At 59.2% G+C, this 8575-nt stretch overlaps 1 pseudogene; it reads right to left on the reverse strand.

The window, feature by feature from the left end:
* Window positions 1-3270: 3270 nt before the first annotated feature.
* On the reverse strand, window positions 3271-8161 carry LOC115833924 (annotated as a pseudogene).
* Window positions 8162-8575: the final 414 nt, after the last annotated feature.

Below are 8575 nucleotides of genomic sequence, written 5' to 3' on the forward strand. Positions count from 1 at the left end.
GACAAGCATGAGGCATGAGATCATGGCATACCTAAGGCAGCCGGGAAACACCATTGTCCAATGCCACGCCTTGTCTTGCAGTGATTCTCCAACCAGACAGATCATTAGAGTCCCCAAGAAGATTCGCAGCCCTGCTCCAACTCCCGCATCAGCACCTCTCAGGACAAGCCTGCTGGTGGGGCTGTTTTACAAGCTCCCAAGCCAACTTAGGCTGGGAAGTCAGGAGGCAGCTTAGGGGGCTGAGGAGGGGGACAGAGAGGCTGAGGGGAGAGAGGGGGCTGCTGCAGGGTCCCCAGCCCCAGGTGGAAAAGCCGGAGTCACAGGCTTCCGGGCCGGAGGAAGGAAAAGTAGAGCCCCACTGAGCCAGGACAGAGCAGCCTGGAATCAGGGCAAGCAGGGGCGAAACCTTGGGCAGGACATTCAGCCTCCCTGAGCCTCAGTGTCCTTCTCTGGGAAATGGGAATAACAGCCCTGCCTCACAGGCATATTAGGGGATTAGAGGCCAAATAAAGCACCTGGCAAAGGCTGGTGGCTAGCGTTATGTTTATGAGCAGGTGTTTACAAAGCACCTACTATGTGCCTGGCGCTGTGCTGGGCACTCAGACTCAAAGAAGAAGACAGAGAAGCCCTGGAGACATAGTCTTCTGGGGGAGAAGGTGGTAAAGACAATCCCAATACACTAAAGTCGGGCCACGATGGGGTACTGGGGCCCTGCAGAGAAACAGAGGGAGCAGGGTCCCTGGGGGAAGACGAATGTCCAGGCCCAGCCTCTGTCCCCGTGATGGCTCCCGGGATCTGGGGAAATCTGTGAGTGCCAGGCCACCTTCGGGGGTCCTCTCCCCTCCTGCATGTTTGATGCCCCCCTTCTGAAGATGGGGCTGTCATAGCCCTTCACAATCCAACCACAGATCTGCAGCTTCTGCCTTGATGACAGGGTGAAACATTCTGTGCAGTGGGCAGGGAGTGTGTGGATGAACTGTGACTCCCTCCTTGAGTCCCATAGCTGGGTCCCCAGTCCAGCCCAGGCACATGTCCCCAGCATTCTGGGCCCACTTGGGGTCCTTGGACAAAGTCACTCAAGTCTCCCCACCAGCCCCTGGCAACCACTACCTCGACTGGCTCAGCTATCTGGGCACACGGGGGGGCTCCCCCATTCTGGCCTCTTGAGCCTCCCACCCACTCACTTTGTGGAGAAGGGCTTCTTCCCCAGCAGAGGGGCACAGTCTGGGGCTGTCTCTGGTTCTTCCCACACTCTGCCCCTCCTCACTCGCGCCATCAGTAATTGTGGACCGCAGGCTCTACAGGAGGGAGAGAGAGCCCTGCCAGGAGCCTGAGGTAGGGGAGGAGGGGGAGCTTGGCTCCTCTTCCCAGCACGGAAGCGGGGCCCACTCCCCTCCCTTGCCTGTCTCCACTATTGACCCCCCAGGCTCCGGGACAAGGGCTGAGTCACTGCTCCTTGGAGCCTCAGTGTCCCCATCCACACAATAAGGCGCCTTCCCCCAGACCCTCCCTGCTTCCGGGGACTATTCAGATAAATGAAGTCACCCTCCAGAATGAGCCATCTGCAGCCCAGGGATGGTTCTTCTGGTTGTGGTGGGGGCCTGGTGCAAACAGTGCCTCCCTCCTGCCCTCCATGGTGCCACATTTGCTGCCAGACAGCAGGGAGACGTCAGCCTCTGACGGAGCAGAGCCTGCCCTTGCTTTGAGTCGTGCAGATGCCGCTGCAGGTGCAAGTCCCCGACTCCAGGCAGCTATCTCCCCTGCAGAGGTAAACACTCTCCCGGGAGGTCGGGATGTCATAGCTCCCAGGTCCAGGGAGGGCCTGTGACCAGCCCAAAGTCACCCATACCCCAGTGGTCAGTACCCACCCCCATCCCTGGCCTCTGCCAGTCCAAACCCCCACCAACCCAGGCTCAGAGGGCTCTGGTCACTCCCATTCTCCTCGGGCCTGGGCCCCACCCCCAGCCTCCAGGCACCAGGAGAGAGAGGGTGTTTGGGGGCCCTGGTCTAATTCTGCAGCAGCAGAAACACCACAGGTCCAGCAGTGATGAGGTGGAGGCACCCTCCCTTCCACTAACCCCCTGCTTGAAGAAAACCAGGAAAGCAGGCCAACCTGCCTGGCAGTTTCCGGATTTACTAGAAGGAAGATTTCCAGGTATAGGCTCACCTCCCACAGACTGCTCCCCACAGCCACGTTTGCTGCCACCAGCAAGAGCTGGGGCTGGTGCTCAGAGGGTGCCGGGAGTGGCTGGAGCAGGGCTGTTCCTTCTCATTTTCCTAGGAGGCAGTTTCTACCCTCCCTCACACCACCCCTGTCCCTAGTGGGGAACCGAAGAGGATCCAGACCGCCAGGGAGAGTGGCACTGCTCCCTGGGCACAGCCACCCCATCTGCAGTGTCCCCCACTCTGCCCGTCCCCATCCTGAGCAACAGCTGACCATGTGAGGAAACATCCCTGAGAGAGGCCCCACCCTTTCTCCCATACCTGCCTGGGGTCCGTAGCCTTCCCTGAAAACACCAGCCTCCTGCTCACATTCCCAGGGTGGAGGCGATGGGAGCCCCTCTTGGAGATTTCCTGAGACTCACACAGGAGTCTGGGCCCCAACCACCCAGCCTGTGCCTCCCCCACCCACCCTCCCTTTGTGCTTATCCCAGCCCTTGCCCACCTCCTGCCCCATCTAGGGGGAGGGCACAGCCCACAGGACCGGGAGAAGCAACTGATTGAGTCATCTCTGAGGATTCCGGCTCCCACACCTGAGATCTTCCCACCCATTTATGGATGAGAAAGCAAGGCTCAGTGAGGGGAAGTGACTGGCTAACTTCCCGAGGTCACAGAGCTACTCACAGGCCAAGCAGTGGCGACCTAGGACCACACCTGATACACCGACTCCACCCCGGGTCTAGCGCAGCCTGGACCACCCCTGAAAATCTCCAGCCTTTGGGAGATGCGAGCACTTACTCTCCTCAGACTTACTCTTTATACTGGTCTAAGCTGACCCCTGACCTGCCAGTCAACAACAGTGGGTATCCAAGCACCATCTCCCTTCACCCTCACTCCTTCCCATTTTACCCTTTGTCCCCTAGTGCCCACTGAGGGGCCAAAACAAGGACACATTTCATAGCTGAGTCAACGAGCTTTATTGTCATCAGGCAGGGAAGCATGGGGAAGGGACTGAAGCAGGGGGCTGAGGCTGGAGAGGCCGGAGACTGCGGGGCAGATGGGGCGGCTGCCTCCCTGCCTCCTGGGGTGCTGGTGGGGGAAGCTGAGTCCTCAGCGGGTGGTCTGGTGGACCTGCTTGCGGGAGGAGATGACCTTGCCATCCTGGACCTCTTCCACAATGGTACGCACCTGACGGGTGGTCACCGCTGCAGGAGAAAGCAGGCACTTTAAAGTGGGTAGGGGCCAGGAGACCCTCGCTTGCCCCTCTAGCCCTCGTGGACAGGAGCCGGCTTTCTCCCTCATCCTCCCCCAGGTGCTGTGAGTGCCTCCACTGTCACCTCGACATCACACTGCACACACATCCCTCCTGTCCCTGCCACCGCCTCCCTTCCAACCCATCCCTCTGCCGGTGGCCCTGTGTGAGTCTTGCCTCCCTGGATGGGTTATTTGATTCTGACCCAGTGTGGTCCTGCCAGGGAGGAGCCATGTAGACTCCATGAAATCCGTCTCCATTTCTCTGCAGTCTCCAGGACATAGATTTGCTCCCATCTCCCCCATCAGACTGGGATCGCCCCAGACAAAACCAGGCCCCTATCTCCTCCATTAGACTAGGAACCCTGGGGCTAGGATCATATCTTTTCAGACTGGAATTTGGAGGACAAAGGACCATGTCCCTATCTCCCATCAGGCTAGAGTCCCCAGAGGCAGGACTGTTTTGCTCATCTGAAAGCTGTCAAGAGCAAAGATCATGAGACCATATTCCCATCTTCCCATCAGATGACAATCTCCAGAGCTGGGACCTGTCTCCTCCATCAGACTAGGATCTCCAAGGTAAGGACCAGTTCCCTGGCCCACCCCCATCAGACCAGACAGTGTCTCTCTCATTTGATCTTTTCCTGAGTATCAATCCTCAGTGCTAATGGGTCACTTCTCCCACCCCTGCTAAGGGACAGCCATCAACTCCTGGGGCTCCTGGGATCCCTGCCCCAACAATGTGCAGGTGGGCTGCCTGTCCCATGCACCCAATCCCCAGGGCCTCAGCCACGAAGATGCGTACATTCTTTCTTGACTGAGTCAGGCTGAAAAGAAAAAAATAAAAACAGAGAGGAAATTAGATGTGAGTCTGAGAGCCCCACCCCTGCCAAGAGGCCCCCAGCCCTGACCCCAGGCGCCCCCCCTCACTGGGCATCCTTGCCCTCCAGCAGGCGGCGGTAGGTGGCGATCTCCTGCTACAGCGGCGTCTTCACGTCCAGCAGGATCTTGTACTCCTGGTTTCTGCTGCTCCATCTCGCAGCGAAGCTGTGCCACCTGCTCCTCCATGCTGCCTATCAGCCCCTGGATCCGGGACAGCTGCACACGGTAGCGGTTCTCTGTCTCCTCCAGGTTGCCCTCCAGGTAAGCTTTCTGCAGGAGGGCAGGAAGACCAGGGGTCAGTGAGGGTGGTCAGTGTCCTCTTTGGGGCCCACCCCATGCACAAGGACTGTTCCTACCATGCTGAGCTGGACTGCAGCTCGATCTCCAAAGCCTGCGTGGTGCCCTGGAGCTCCGAAAATCTCGGCTCTTGCTGCTCTGCACCAGCTCACTGTTGGTAGCCACCTCGCGGTTCAGCTCCTCTGTCTGCAGACAGGACACAGGACAGGGTGGTGTGAGCCTGCATCCTTCTCCCAAGTCAGGCCTCCTCCCAAATCTAACTGTGGAGAGAGTGGTGCCTTCTCACAAGCTTCCCATGTCGAAAGCCCGGAACATGCATTTGAAATGTTAACTTTTTATGGTTAATCCCTGCGTGTGGGAGGCCACAGACCGGAAACTTGAGAACCAGCCAGAACACGTAGCCTGGCTCTTGGTGCTAGTCCTGACTTCTTGAGAGAGAGGGTGGTGACTCCCAGGTCTTTACCCTCTGCCTTTATGGGGCTCCCTACCTCCCCACCCACCCCCCAGATCCCAGCTTGAGCTCAGCTCCAGGTCTGTTGATGCAGCGGGTGACCCTGTGGTCCATGCAGCTTGCTGAGGAGGGGCACCTCCAAGACACCTGGCGTGGGCTTACTGTCAGTGCTAAGGCCCCTGAGCCCCAGCCCCTAAGAGAGACCTCTGGCCTGCAGCAGCCCCCACCTTGCTGAAGAACCAATCCTGGCATCTTGCGGTTCTTCTCTGCCATCTTCTCATACTGGTCACGCATCTCGTTCAGGATGTGGCTCAGGTCCACGCCTGGGGCAGCGTCCATCTCCACATTGATCTCACCGCCCACCTGGCCTCACTGGGTGTTCATCTCCTATGGAAAAAGGGGATGTGGATGTGCGCATCTGGACCCATCCTGACCTCTCACTCCCAAGCCTTCCCCCACAAGGGGACCCCACTCCCCACAAGGACCCCTCCTTTGTTCTCCTCTGCTCTGTCTGACCCTCTAAATGATTTTTATTCATCTGCTCGGTATTGCCTCCACCATCAGACTCTATCTCCCCCATTAGACCAAGGGATCTCCAAAATAAAATCTAATTATTAGGCCTATGCCCCAAAAATTTCCCCTCTAATTTCCAAGCTTCTGCGTAGATGTTCAGCTTTGAGAGTTTGAAATGGGACAAGAAGGAGACTTCCTTACTTATCCCCCGCCCTTGTGAGGGAGGCCAGGGCAGGTAGAGGGAGCCTCTGCGGCCCCTGGGAGGTTCCTTGGGTGCAGAGAAGCATGTAGTACAAAGAGGAGTCTGCCCTGCACGCGGACCCCAAGGATCAGGGCTCTGCAGACAGGGAAGCCCTCTAAGGTGACTAATCCCAGTGCGCCTGCTCTGCTGTCTCCCACGGCCTCAGCCATGGCCCAGCCCCAGGGCTCTGCCACCCACTCCTCAGCATCTTTGACCTTCTGCCCCAGCCACCTCACCTCCTCGTGGTTCTCCTTCAGGTAGGCCAGCTCCTCCTGAGGTTCTCAATCTGCATCTCCAGGTCGGCTCTGGCCAGGGTCAGCTCATCCAGCACCCTGCGCAGGCCATTGATGTCGGCCTCCACACTCAGGCGCAGGGCCTGCTCTGTCTCAAACCTGCCGTGGGAATCAGGACTTCAGCCCAGGCTGCTTGGACCTGCAGGTCCAGGTCCTGGCTGCTCACCTGCCTTCATTTTGCCAGGACTCTAAGGGGTTGGAAGGGCTGATGAGAGGGTCGAGTGGAAACAAATTCCAGCCCCGGGGCCCCGGGACCATCACAGGGCCAGATCCCACGCCCACCAGCTTCCTTACTTCTCTCTGCCTCCCGCCTCCCCTCCCTCTCTTCTATTCCCTGCCTAAGCCCAGCAACCTTCAGAACTGGCTGCCTTCACTGCATCCTGGACTAAGGAGTGGGGCTCCTAGGACTGCCCCACCCTGAGCTCCTGGGCCTTGCCACAAGCAACCAAGGAGTCCTGGGGTCAGGAGGGGTACCCTGAGATCCTCCCCCAGCTGGCCCAGGCTGCCCAAGCCCACAGCTAGGACTCACTTGGTGCGGAAGTCATCACAGCCAGATGGGCATTGTCAATCTGTAGCAGGATGTTGGCATTGTCCACGGTGGCTGTGAGGATCTGAGGAGATGGGAGTAGTCAGGTCATTGGATGGGGGTGGCTGAGCCCACACCAGGGTTCTGAGCAGATCTTCCTGCCTGGGGGCCTCTCTTCCCGCCCAGCCCCTCCCTTGCCCGTGCTGTATTATTGGCAGAGGAGGGGCAAGCAGGAGTCTGAAGGGCTGAAACGTGCCTCTTCTTCCCCCGATACTCAGTACCCCACCAGACCCCCATGCCAGGCTCAGCCTTAAAGGAGAAGAGACAGCTGGCTGGGAGTATGAGGCAACCAGAAAAGAATGGGAAAATGTCCCCAGGGCAGAAGCTGTCCCAGAATTCTAGAACAAGGGAGGGGATGTGGGCAACCCCCTGGTTTTACAGTCAGCTAGAGGGTGCCCCTGACAGGCTCCCCCAAAAGGAGGCTAAAGGAGCCCTCACCAAAGAGTGGTTCCAAATCAGAAGTCAGGACCCCTCCTAATCCCTAACCCTGGGCTCCAGCCAGCAACCCCGCCCCCTGGGGTTTGCTGAGCCCGTCTTAAGGGACAGCAGGAGGAAAGGAGAAGCCAGAAAAATCCCCAAATAAGGCACATCAGAGGCCTTCCCCACCCTGAGGTCCCACCCCCTCCTTTCTGCCTCCCCCACAGCAGGTGCTATCAGGAGCTCACTCAGACACCCCCACTCCACATCTCCCAAAACCCCCTCCTGCTGACCCCTGCTCCAAAGGAGCAAGACACCACGCATCCAGCGGCCACGGGCCCAGCCCTCCATCTGCATCCTCCTGCCTCATCCTACAACCTCTCCAGGTGGAGGAGCTCCAGGAGGGAGAAACTGAGGCTCCAAGGGCTCCACGAGGCCTGTTTGTTCCTGACTCAGCCTGCTGCCCCCAGAAAAGGGGGATGTGGGCCACACAGGGGCCCCAAGGCAGGTTCCCAGAAGCTAAGCCACATCAAACCACCCTTGGCTCCCTGAGACCCTATGGCTGGACTCCAGGCCTTTGGCCAGGGCAGGAGTTGGGGGAAGAAGTCATGCCCCCCAGAGACCCCTCCCACCAGCAGGCCCTACCTTGTTCTGCAGCTCCTCGATTGTCCTGTAGTACTGGCTGTAGTCATGGGCGGGCCCCGGGGCCTGCCTCTGGTACCAGTCAGATCTTCACCTCCAGCTCAGTGTTGGCCTCCTCCAGGGCGGCACCTTGTCCAGGTAGGAGGCCAGGCGGTCATTGAGGTTCTGCATGGTGGCCTTCTCACCTCCGGCCAGCAGCCCATCAACGCCCCCAAAGCTGCTGCCATAGCCACCGCCAGAGCCAAAGCTGTAGCAGCTGGAGTAGCTGCTACCCCCGAGGGCGCTGCCCAGGCCACCAGCAGATCCCAGCCTGCAGGAGCCGGCACCCAGGCCGCCAGACAGCCGGCAGAGGTGTGGGACAAGCCGCCCCCAGGCCGGAGGAGCCCTTGATGGAGCTGGAGGAGGTGAACTGGGATGGTGGTGGTCATGGTGGCGGGCAGGAGGCAGGCACACAGGAGAAGGGCTGGAGAGGAGAGGGGGCCCCAAGTTGTGTAGGGCTGCCGGGGTTCACCCGCTTCCTTTATAGGCCACCAAGTGGGCGTAGCGATTACAACAGGCTTGCTCCTCTGTTTCCATTCCCCTGGGCTTTCATCACCATGGCCACCTGCCAGCTCCCAGGTGGCTGGGGCCCCCTCCCCACCCATCATCAGGAATTTGCCTCATTTCTCCAAATCCTCGTGCTGGGTGCCGTGCGTGTGCGTGTGTGTGCCTCTGTCTCAGGCCCGTCACCTGTGATTCAGGAGGGCCCTCCAGCTATGCTTTCCATGACTAATACGGAGAAGAGGAGAAGGCAGGATCACCGTCCCCAGGCCCTCCCAGGCAGCCACCACCCCAGCCCGGCC

Source organism: Nomascus leucogenys, unplaced genomic scaffold (genome assembly GCF_006542625.1).
Source record: "Nomascus leucogenys isolate Asia unplaced genomic scaffold, Asia_NLE_v1 001321F_42165_qpd_obj, whole genome shotgun sequence".
NCBI lineage: Eukaryota > Metazoa > Chordata > Mammalia > Primates > Hylobatidae > Nomascus > Nomascus leucogenys.